The 11,388-nt window shown below is 39.8% G+C and overlaps 1 non-coding gene and 1 pseudogene across 1 annotated transcript; one reads left to right on the top strand and one right to left on the bottom strand.

The window, feature by feature from the left end:
• Window positions 1-1,987: 1,987 nt before the first annotated feature.
• LOC140330195 (U12 minor spliceosomal RNA) lies at window positions 1,988-2,135 on the bottom strand. The gene has a single exon (XR_011920665.1). It is a non-coding gene; the product is annotated as a U12 minor spliceosomal RNA (small nuclear RNA).
• Window positions 2,136-10,952: 8,817 nt separating this feature from the next.
• LOC140330256 (U2 spliceosomal RNA) lies at window positions 10,953-11,113 on the top strand (annotated as a pseudogene).
• The last annotated feature ends 275 nt before the right edge of the window (window positions 11,114-11,388 follow it).

The following is an 11,388-nucleotide window of genomic DNA, read 5'->3' as shown; positions in this document are numbered from 1 at the left end:
ATATTTTGCCACCAGCAATATGATTTGGTCTACCTGGAAAATTTGACCATTCCAGGACAAGTCAATTCTCTAGCACAATCCACTCCTCCCTGCTGTTGGCCCAGATCCCCCCCAGCTCCCTACAAACCTTTCATATAGTTACCAGGATAGAAGCAAAGAATACTATAGATCAGTCATTCCCAACCAGGGTTCCATGGAACATGAGATTTCCTCCACAGTTTGCGAAATGCGTCAATGTATTCCAGTTCTGTGATCACCTTGGTTCATCTAGGACAAATAAAGTTCTGAGATTGACACAGATTCATAGGTGATAGCCTTAGCTGGTTTCAAAGCTTACTGTCCAAGCTTGCCTGTGCAAGTCGATACAAGTCATGATCATTATGGAGACAATGTTACTTGTTGCACTGCCATTGCTAAAAAACAGACAAATAACATAGACCAAATAAAATTAATTGTTCATTTCATTTACAATAAATCCAGAGGAAGTGGTGGGAAATTTCTCTAAGGAATTAGCATGGAATGACACTGTAAAGCACAGGTGGACAATGAACTCATGATTTGTGGTTTACAAGTCCAGCATCTTGCCACTTGGCCACCAGACCACACGTGCAGAAGTTTTATGTTTGTCCACTGTGAACCGGCTTTGGTAGGATGCTCTGTACATCATAGAGGTTTTTCCCAATACATCTTTCTTTTGTTGGGCTTGTAAGGTTACTGCACATTGGGCTGATTTACAGAAGTTATCCAAGGTTGCAGAAAATAGATCATTATGGATGAACCAAGGTGATCCAGCAATCCTGGAATGGATTTCTTCATAATGGGTTCAATGACCATCTGTGCTTTGCTCTTATATCGTTCATGATGCTGCCACGGCAGTCTGCTACAAGTAAATTACAAGTTTGGAATGTGTAACACATAAAGATGGTTGGAAGGTATCTTTATGTTTCTTGTCTATCACTAATAGATAAAATATGAAAAATCCTGCTTTTCTCATTTTTATTTTATCTATCCCTAGGCTTTACCATAGTTCCCGCTATATATATCATGATGCAGTGACGGGAAAACGTGTAGCACACTGGACAAGGGGTAAGGCATTGGTCTTGTAAACCAAAGATCATGGCCTTGACCCCCTATCTGTGCCTTCTCATATGTCCATATGTCATGGTTTGTCAAACATACATAAAGAGGGTAGAGGAAAGGTAGAAAACTGATAAATTAATTGAGACCTGGATATGTTGTGGTTTTCTGTTTCTAGATCCACATATGTTCTTTCTGTAGGAAGATCTTATGCATATCCCCCCAAAGGGCTGAATTTCCCTCAAGGCCACCTAATGCATCATGATCAGCAGGGGGCGCTATTACAGCACCTCTATGTGGAATTGGAACATGCTACTGCTGGCTGACAAGTAACAGCATGCGCAAAGTAAAAGTGATTATACTGAGGTCATATACAGTGCAGAGATCTGAGCCCGGTATCAAATGTACTGAAGGCGTTACACTACTCTCTTCATTCAATTCCCCCTATCTATACTCATTTTCTCTTCTGTATTCCTCATCCAACTTTGTTCCTTTCTCCCCTCTTCCCTCTTTCTTTCCCCCTCTCTCTCTCCCCTATCCATGCTCTCTCTCTCCTTGTCCCTCTCATTTTCTCCTCTGTTGACTTCTCTCTCTTTCCTTCCCTCAGTCCAATCTCCTTTATTTTCCACATCTCTCCTGCTTTTCCCTCTCTTTTAATAGTAATAGCATTCCTTTGTTCTCATTTATCTATGAGCATTGGAAAAGAAATGATACATTCTAGTGATCCCAAAGAAAACACTTTGGTGATGGTAAAAAATTCTCTGTACTTAAATCCAAACCCAAATCACCAGGAGCTCCAATAGCCCTCCTAAACATCACAGGGAGTGAAATAGCTCAGCTGGTGGGTCTCAATTACTGGAGATACCCAGGTAAAACAAACTTTACTCTACTTTTTACTTATTCATAGGTAGGAGCAGATCTCAGCACCAGAAGGTCCTGCAAAGTAAGCAGATCCTCCACAGGGAGACCTATACTCCTTCAAAAAGTCTTCTCACAATGGGTGAGGAACCAGGCATCAGCCCAGTTCATTATTTTCCTTACTCATTAGTTTAAGGCATAAATGTTGGTTATGTCCGAAAAGCCCCCCCCTTGTGATTCACCTTTACACAAGTTAGTGAGAGAAAATATATCCATCATTAAATTTTAAACCATTTGTCAAGGTATTGATGAACTTTTTTTTTGTAAATAGTAAATAACATTAGAAAAACATTTATTTGATTTTATATTGTTTTTTTAAGTTTACATATGTAAATTCTTAGCTTTGGTGCAATGCATGATGGTCCTTACAGTCCATGGCTTCCACCACTCAAAATCGGCATTAAGGTTTTTACACGACGTTCCACATACATCATTAAATCTAGCTTTACCCATTTTTATACATTTTTGGCCAAAATGTTTATTTTTATTAAGAAAATAGCACTAAATTGTGAATTATTTTTACACCAAAACAAAAGCAAATAATTAGCACTAGTGAAATGCATGATGGTCCCCACAGTGAAGCCTCTCGACCACACCTCTAACTGGTCAGAGTGGGAATTGCAGCATACAAGCTCTACAAGTTCCTGGATACACTTTAAACCCCTTACACATATCAGTTTCTGAACTGTAACCTCAAACTTTTGATGTGAATTGCAATCCCCTGAACATGGTTTGGCCGCCAAAATTCATAGAGTGTCTGGGTAAGTGGGGCTCTGGGAACATGTACCAAGTGAAATACTGCTTCAGGGACTGACCTTATGTATTGACAGTGTATCCAGGGCTTTTGTATAGCAAGTTGGCCACAAATTGACATTCCCGTCAGACAGACAGACAGACAGATCCTGGCCCTGCCAGGTCATACGCTGACGTATCTAGTGGCAAAATCCCCAGGGCAGATGCAATAAGGGAAGTGCCTGATGCGTGTGATACGGTAGTCCATGTAAGACCAGATCCCTCCCCTGTGGACGTGGCAGGAGGGGGAGGTGGCTGGGGTCTGTAGAATGGAGTATGAGAGGGAAAGAGGTGCGGAAAAGGAGCAGGGGATGGAACCCTGGGAAGGGTTGGGTTACCGCGTAAATTTTATTGTGTCTTTGTGATTGGAAAGGAGATGTGTGATGTAATATGTGAAGTGTTAAAAAGTGGAAGGATGTCTAAAACTATGCGTGAAAGTGTGATTGTTTTGTTATATACGAAGGGAGAGAGGATGGATTTGAAGAATTGGAGGCCCATATTATTATTGAATATGGACTATAAGGTCTTGGCAAAAGTGATTGCGGAGAGAATGAGGAAAGTGGTGGATAAAATGGTGGGAGAAGAGCAGGTGTGTGCGGTACCTGGGTGAAAGATTCATGAAATTCTGGTGCTTTTAAGGGATGTGTTATGGTTTTGAAAGGATAGGAAGATTCCTGTGGGTGTATTGGCTGTGGATTTTGAGAAAGCGTATGATAGGGTGTCGCATGTTTTTATGTTTAAGGTTTTAGAGAAAATGGGTGTGCCTGGGGTGGTGTTAAATTGGATTAAATGTTTATATGAGGATATTGGATCTAAACTGGTGAGGAATGGATGGTTAACAAAAGAAATCAAATTTAAGTCCGGGGTAAGGCAAGGGTGTCCCTTATCGCCTGTATTGTTTATATGTGTGATAGAACCGTTGATTAGGAGGATAATGAGGGATAAGTGTGTGAGAGGTGTAGAGATTCCTGGGGGGAGTGGAAGGTGTCACAAGGTGATAGGATATATGGATGACATTACTGTGGTATGCAGAGATGTGGAATGTTTGAGGAGGGTAAGGTTATTAGCGAGTATCTTTTGCAGTGCAAGTGGTTTTAAGATTAATATGGATAAAAGTGAATGTAAGTTGTTTGGAAAATGGAGAAGGTTTGGAAGCAGTGGGTGGAAAGAATGTAAGGAAAGTATAAAAGTACTAGGAGTAAAATTTGATAATGATTTGTATGGTCGGGGGAGTTGGTGTGAGTGGAAAAGTAAGCAAGAAAGTGGGTTTATGGAGTATGAGAAGTATGACTATGGAAGGAAGAGTGTTGGTGATAAAAGCTGTGATTGTGCCTATATTATTGTATCTGTTTCTAGTGTTTCCAGTACCTGACGGAGTGCTGAAGAGGATAGTAAAAGATCTTTTTAGTCTTTTATGGAATTCAAAAATGGAAAAGCTAAGTAGGGTGAAAGTGGTTAGGTTGGGTGTGAATGGAGGAAAAGGGATGGTGGATGTGGAAAGGTTTTTAGGAGTAAAGTATGTAAGTGCGTGTGTGGGATTAAGTAAGAAGGATGGGATTGAAGGATGTATGATAAGGTATGCAGGTGGTGGTGTACTGAGAAGGTGTAAATTATGGAGAAGTCAGATTGATAAGCCGGTGTGTTTTGTGTCCCCATGGTTTTATGTAAGAATTGAAAGGTATATTAGGAGATACTAGTTGCAGGATGTATCGGAGGAAGTGTGGTGTATTACAAAGAAAGTGATGATGAGGAAGAGAGAAAGGGAGGAGATGGAGATGATTGGAGGTGTAAAAATGGAGGAGTGTGAGGAAGTGTGGAAGAATGTATGTGATAAGGAAATTGAGAATAGGCAGAGGAATGTGGCGTGGATGTGAGTGCATAGGTGTTTGCCGACGAGAGAATTTCAAAAAAGGAGATGTGTGGAGAGTGAGGTGTGTCCTAGAGAAGGATGCGGGGGAATTGAAAATATGGATCATGGGATGTGGGGGTGTGATTTTGAGAGAGAAGTACGTAGTTGTTTGGGAAGTCTAATTAAGGGGTTGACTGCCAGAGAATGTGTGACATTTGATATGGTTGTTTATGGGTTAGGTATTGGAAAAGAAATGAAAAGAGTGTTGTGGATGATTGTTTGTTGTTTAAAGGAGTGTTTGTGGGATGTAAGGAATATGCTGGTGTTTAAAAAAGTTCTAATAAGCCCAAGAGAATGTGCCTCCATGGTCCGTGGTAGGTTGTTTTTATATGTTCATTATGATTTATGTAAAAAAGGGGAGGAAATTCTAAAAGAAAAATGGATGTTTCTTAAATGGAAGGAGTGGATGTAACCTTTTTTATATCAATATTGCGTGTCCTTTTGTTTATATTAATATATGTTTTTTTTGCTATTCTAGAAAGCCAGATATTTGGAATTGGTGATTTGGAGTGAACATCGGATGTGGGTATTTGGAAGAATAGTGTGTAAACATGTAAACACGTTTTTTTTTTGGTGTTGGGTGGAATAAAGGTCTTTATTTTTGGGGAGGTTTGTGGGTGGAGTTATGCTAATAAGTTTGTTTTGTTGGGGGTGGGATAAAGTGTGTGGGATGTGATTGTGGTACGTTTATGTAAATATGTTTGTTTTTTGTGGGTGGAATAAAGTTGTGGAGTATTTTGGGGGTGGGATTATGTAAATAAGATAATGTTTTACTTTTTAATTGTTTTTTTTCTTTTTGAATGTGAAATATAATTATGATGATTTTGTTTTGTTGTTTTGAATATATGGAAATGATTTTTTCTTTTATATGTTTTAATATGATTTTTAAATAAAGAATTAAAAAAAAAAATCAGTGCATCGCTTCTCGACGTTTTGGCAAAGATCAAGCACGTTTGTTTCTCTGTTGAAAGTGCTAGCAAGTAGGGAGCCAGCCGCCTCGGCCTTGGGAGGTTCCTGCGGGTTCCTCCCATGCTGCTATTGGGGTAGACACCACCCGAAAGCGTGAGTTGCGATCGGGTGAGCAATTTTGCTGCGGCACTCTGGAGAGCTTTAGGCCGTATGGGTGATTTTGCTGGATTTGGTGCTCCCGATGCACCAAATACCTTTAGACTGATCGTGACCGGGTCTAGAAGGGAGAACCTTGAGCTACCTACGGTGCAGGAGGAGATTTTTGAAGGTTTAGCGAGATCTTTTGCCTGCAGTGCTTCCCGAGGTCCGGTTGTTATGATGTTACCTTCCAGACCAAGGCTGATTTGCAGACTTGTGTGGAGCAGAAAAATCGTTTTTTGGGACATGTTTGGCTACAAGCACTTTCTTTTTTTAGTAGCGATTTGAGACAAAGGGTGGTTGTGACTGTACATATGTACAACCCTTTTGTAAAGAATACGCAGAGCCGGGAGTTTTTATCGATTTTTTGTGACTTTATATCAGAAGGAACAAACTTGACAAATGAATATGGGACTTTAAATGGAAATCAGAAGTTTATTGTTGTTTTCAAGCAACGTATTGGCAGTGTTGGGGACATTAAGCACCCTCCTCAGACCTTTTCTATAGGTACTCAGAGGGGTTACCTGTGGTACCAAGGGCAGCCGTCTTTTTGTAGGAAGTGCCTAAGATTCGGACACACAAAGGATGAATGTGGTGTTACCTGTAAGAACTGCAAGGGCAATGATCACCAGACTGCGGAATGTAAGTAGGCAAAAAGGTGTCATATGTGTGGCATGGTGGGACATTTGGCCCGTCTGTCTCCCTCCTTGAGAAGGCAGGAAGGGCAACAGGAGGGATATGGAGGGTCAGTAGGTCCAGTACCCATAAGATCCTATGCTGAAGCGGTGGGTGGCCCAGCTCCCAGGGCGTGTGAGGCTGAAATGATCCATAGCCGGCCAGATCCCTTCCCTGTAGACGCGGAATGAATGGGGAACCTGCGTGCAGGCCCCAGAACACCTGATCACAGAGGGGAAGGTGACAGAGGCATGTGACGCAAAGCGCCAAAGGGATGTGGTAGAAAAAGAGCAGGTTATGGAGACTGATCCTGCTTCTTTGAAACGAAAGTCCTCTGCTTCGTCAGATTTGATTGGATCTGTGTCCAGTGATTCTGATTCCTCTTTGGCAGAAGTTATTTCTGAAACTGCAAAGGCTAAAAGGTCAAAAGGTGGAAGGAAGAAAAGTCAGTGAAAGCTAAACTAAATCTTTTGAAATGAATATAAAAATTTCATCAGTGAATGTCCGGGGAATCAAGGATAAGAACAGGAGAGCTGCAATTTTTAAGCTGTTGGAATCCTATAAGATGGACATTCACTGCCTCTAAGAATGTTATTTGGAGGAGGAACCAAAAGACTGGAGTTTGGGACATATTGCATGGTCCATAAATAAAAAGAAAAATCTGGGTGTGGGGATTTTGTGTGGGAATAATAGGATTAAAATTTTTAAAAAGATTGAAATTGAAAATGGGAGGGCAATGGTTATATGGTGTGAGAGGGAGGGGGTGGTTTTTAGGGTATTTTGTATATATGCACCTGTGGAGAGGAGGGAAAGGTTGGAATTGTGGGAAAAAATAATGTTATTTTTGGGAGGGAGGGAATTGACTATTGTGGTGGGTGATTTTATTTGTATTATAAAAATTGGTGATCAGTGTCGGGTGGGGTGTGATGGGGATGGTGGGGGAGTTGATAGTACAGGAAAAGAATTGGGAAATATAATTAAAACTTTTGGTTTGGTGGATTGTAGTGAAGGGGAGGGTTATATTTATTTTATTGATAAAGGGGATGTTAAGTCACGTATTGATTTTTGTTTTTTATCAAAAGAGTGGAAGACGTCTTCTTTGAAAATACGTCGGGAACCCTTTACGGACCATGGAAGGATAGAATGTATCGTGAGTATGGTGAGAGGTAAAATGCATGGTAAGGGTGTATGGAAGTTGAATGTAGAATTGCTTAAGGACAAGGATATTTGTGAAGAGTATAGGAAAGCTTGGATGGTGTGGAAGGAAAGAAAGAGGGAATTTACGAGTGTTATTGAATGGTGGGATTGGGTGAAAAGTGTGACTAGAAAGTTTTTTAAAAGGAAAGGAAGTGATAAACTGAAGAAGGAGAGGGAGGTGTATGAAATGTGGCATAAGAGGTTATTATATTTGTATGAGATGAAAGAATGGAGAAGGAATGTGGAGTGTGAATTGATAGAAGCTAGAGAGAAGATTAGGAGGTGTATAAGGCAAGGAAAGGATATTATGATTCAAAAGAAAATGATTATAAAAGAAAACAATGGGAAGTGTACAAAATTCTTTTTTAAAAAGGTGTATGAAGGAAAAGTGGAAATGGAAAACGTAATGGATGAATCTGGTAGAGTTGTGGAGGAGAATGATAAAATTAGTGTGGCAGTGAGTAAGTTTTATGAGGATTTATTTTCTGAGAAAGTCAGAGATAAGAGACTTGATTTGGAAGATGAGGAAGTGTTGAATGCGCAGGTTAGTATGGAAGAAGTTGAAAAATGCATGAAGAGTATGAGAAAAGGGAAGACGCCTGGGAGTGATGGTTTGCCATGTGAATTTTATTGTGCCTTTTGGGATTTGGTTGGGTGTGTGCTTTATGAGGTAGTGTGTAAAGTTTTGGAAGAAGGGAAAATGTCAAAATCTATGTGTGAGAGTGTGATTGTGCTGTTATATAAAAAGGGTGAAAAGAGTGATTTAAAACATTGGAGGCCAATATCATTATTAAATACTGAATATAAAATTATTGCTAAATTGATGGCGGATAGGATGAGGAGGGTGGTGGATAGTATGGTGGGTGAGGAACAAGTGTGTGCTGTGCCTGGAAGGAAAGTGAGTGAGTGTTTGGTGCTTTTAAGGGATGTGCAGTGGTTTTGTAATGATAGGAAAATTCCAGTTGGTGTATTGGTGTATGATAGAGTATCGCATGAGTTTATGTTTGGTGTTTTGGAAAAAATGGGAGTGCCTGAAAAAATGTTAAGGTGGATTAAGTGTTTATACTGTGATATTGGATGTAGAGTGATTGTGAATGGATGGTTGACAAGGGAAGTCAAAATTAAATCAAGGCAGGGATGCCCATTATCGCCTGTCCTGTTTGTATGTGTAATTGAGCCATTAATTAGGATGTTGATGAATGACAAGTATGTTAGGGGTGTGGAGATACCAGATGGAAGTGGGAGATGCTTGAAAGTGATTGGATATATGGATGATATTACCATTATATGTAGGGATGTAAGGAGTTTGAGAAGAGTTAGAATATTGATTGATTTGTTTTGTAGTGCAAGTGGTTTCAGTGTGAATATGGAGAAGAGTCTGTGTAAGTTTTGTGGGTCCTGGAGTTGTTTTGAATCTTGTGGTTGGAAGGAATGTGGTGGAAGTATAAAAGTGTTGGGAGTGAAGTTTGACAAGGATTTATGTGGTAAAGAGAGTTGGAAGGATGTGTACGGTAAAAAATTAGAAAGAAAGTGGGATTGTGGAGTTTGCCGAGTATGACAATGGAAGGAAGAGTACTTGTCATTAAGGGGGTGATATTGCCTATGTTCTTGTATTTGTTTTTAGTTTTCCCTGCACCGGATAGGATTTTGAGAAGTATTATAGAATACATTTTTTTTTTTTTTTTTAATTTTAAGATGGAAAAGTTGAGTAGGTTAAAAGTTGTGAAATGTGGTATAAATGGTGGTAAGGGGATGGTTGATGTTGAAAAATTTTTGGGAATTAAATATGTTAGTGCTTGTGTTGAGCTGAGTCGGAAGGAAGGGATTGAGGGATGTATGTTGAGATATGAAGGTGGAAGTGTGTTAAGGAAATGTTAGAATTGATAGATATATTCGAAGATTTGAGTTGCAGGATATAACGCGATGAGTGGTGTTGTCGGAAAAAGGTTGTGATGAAAATTATGGGGAAGGAAGAGATGGAAATGATTGGGGGTGTTAGGATGGAAGAGTGTGAGGAAGTGTGGAGGAATGTTTGTAGTAAGGAGATTGAAAATAGACAGAAGGATATTGCCTGGATGTGTGTACATAGATGTTTGCCTACGAGAGAGTTTCAAAGGAGAAGAAGGTGTGTGGATAGCAAAGTATGTCCAAGGGAAGGATGTGGTAAGATTGAAAATATGGATCATGTGATGTGGGAATGTAACTATGTGAAGGAGGTGCGAATGTGTTTGAGAAAAATGATTAAGGGTTTGACTGGTGTAGAAAATTTAAATTTTGATATGATGATTTATGGTTTGAGTGGGATAGGAAAGGATGAGAAGAGAATTCTTTGGATGATTGTGAATTGTATAAAAGAAAGTTTATGGAATGCGAGGTATATTTTGACTTTTAAAAAAGTAATGATTAGTTCTAAAGAATGTGCTTCCATGGTCCGTGGTAGGCTTTTTGCCTATGGGTTTTATGATAAGAAAAGGTGAAGATTTTGTCAAAAAGAAATGGATGTTCCATAAATGGAGGGAGTGGGTATGAGGTGGTGGTGGGGTGTGCGGTGTACAAAATTGTGTTCTTAATTATTATGTGTTTTGTGTGTTAAATTCTACTTCTGTTTTCTTTTCAGAAAAATCTTTTTGGTGGTGTGGAAAAGGAATGCGGGAGGAAAAAAATATTGTTTTTTGTCATTGTTTTTTTTTTTCAGTATCTTTTATATATGAGGAGGGTTTGGATTGGGTGGGTGTGTGGTAATAAAGTTTTTTTGGTTAATAATATGGGTGGGATATGTAAAGAAGTGATTTATATTTTTTTCTGGTTATATGTATGCAAATGTTTTTATGTAAATAAAGTTTATTTGGAGGGTGGGTTATGTAAATAAAGAGGAGGGTGCTTTTGGGGTGGGTTGAATAAGATTATGTAAATGTTCCTTCTGATAGTTTTGATTTGTGAAGTTTGATGTAATGATTTTTTTTCTTTATTCTATGTTGTTGTTGTATATATTTTGTTTTTAATTGAATTTTAAATAAAGAATTTAAAAAAATCTGTTCTTATCAGTGTTCAGAGTGGAAAGGAACTGGCATTCAGGGAAAGAATGCAGTGCACGAGTACCTCTGTTAAGGACGGTCTACCTGTTGGTGTAGCTCTGTAAGGGGCCACCCTATGCAAATCTGCCACCCTTGTCCACCGGAGAAAGAGCGTAGGGCCTGCCCAGAGACGAAGCGCCCACAGGTTTGACTGACCCAATGGTGGGGATGGAAAACGCTTGGTCTTGACAAGTGGTCCGAATCTCGCTTAATTAATCTTATCAGTTTAACATCTGATATGTCCCCTATCTGGGGACCATATATTAAATGGATTTTTAGAACAGGGAGATGGAAGAAGAGCTTGCTCTGTCCACTCCACGCATCGATCTGGTATTGCAGTACCTCCAGGACCGGTGCAACTCTCTAATACAGTTTTCCAAAAACAGACCGAGCACAGCAATTGTGAAGAGGAGTCAGACAAGAAGGACATGGCCAGACAGTCCAGTGTGACTTGACACCTATTGTTGGGACTTTGCTTCACTAATGCCATTGTTAACTGCTTTGGTGGCAGTCGGCAGCCAGCCAGCCATCCTATCCTGCCTGCTCTTTCCATTTTTGCTGTGCTCCAACTGTGTTTAACCCCTGCCTGTATTATATGCTGCCTGTGCCCTTACATTGTATTGTAAGCCAATTTTGTAT

The sequence above is a fragment of the Pyxicephalus adspersus genome, chromosome 4 (assembly GCF_032062135.1).
Source record: "Pyxicephalus adspersus chromosome 4, UCB_Pads_2.0, whole genome shotgun sequence".
NCBI lineage: Eukaryota > Metazoa > Chordata > Amphibia > Anura > Pyxicephalidae > Pyxicephalus > Pyxicephalus adspersus.
Note: the sequence above shows the minus strand (reverse complement) of the source record. Positions and strands in the feature narration are given on the sequence as shown.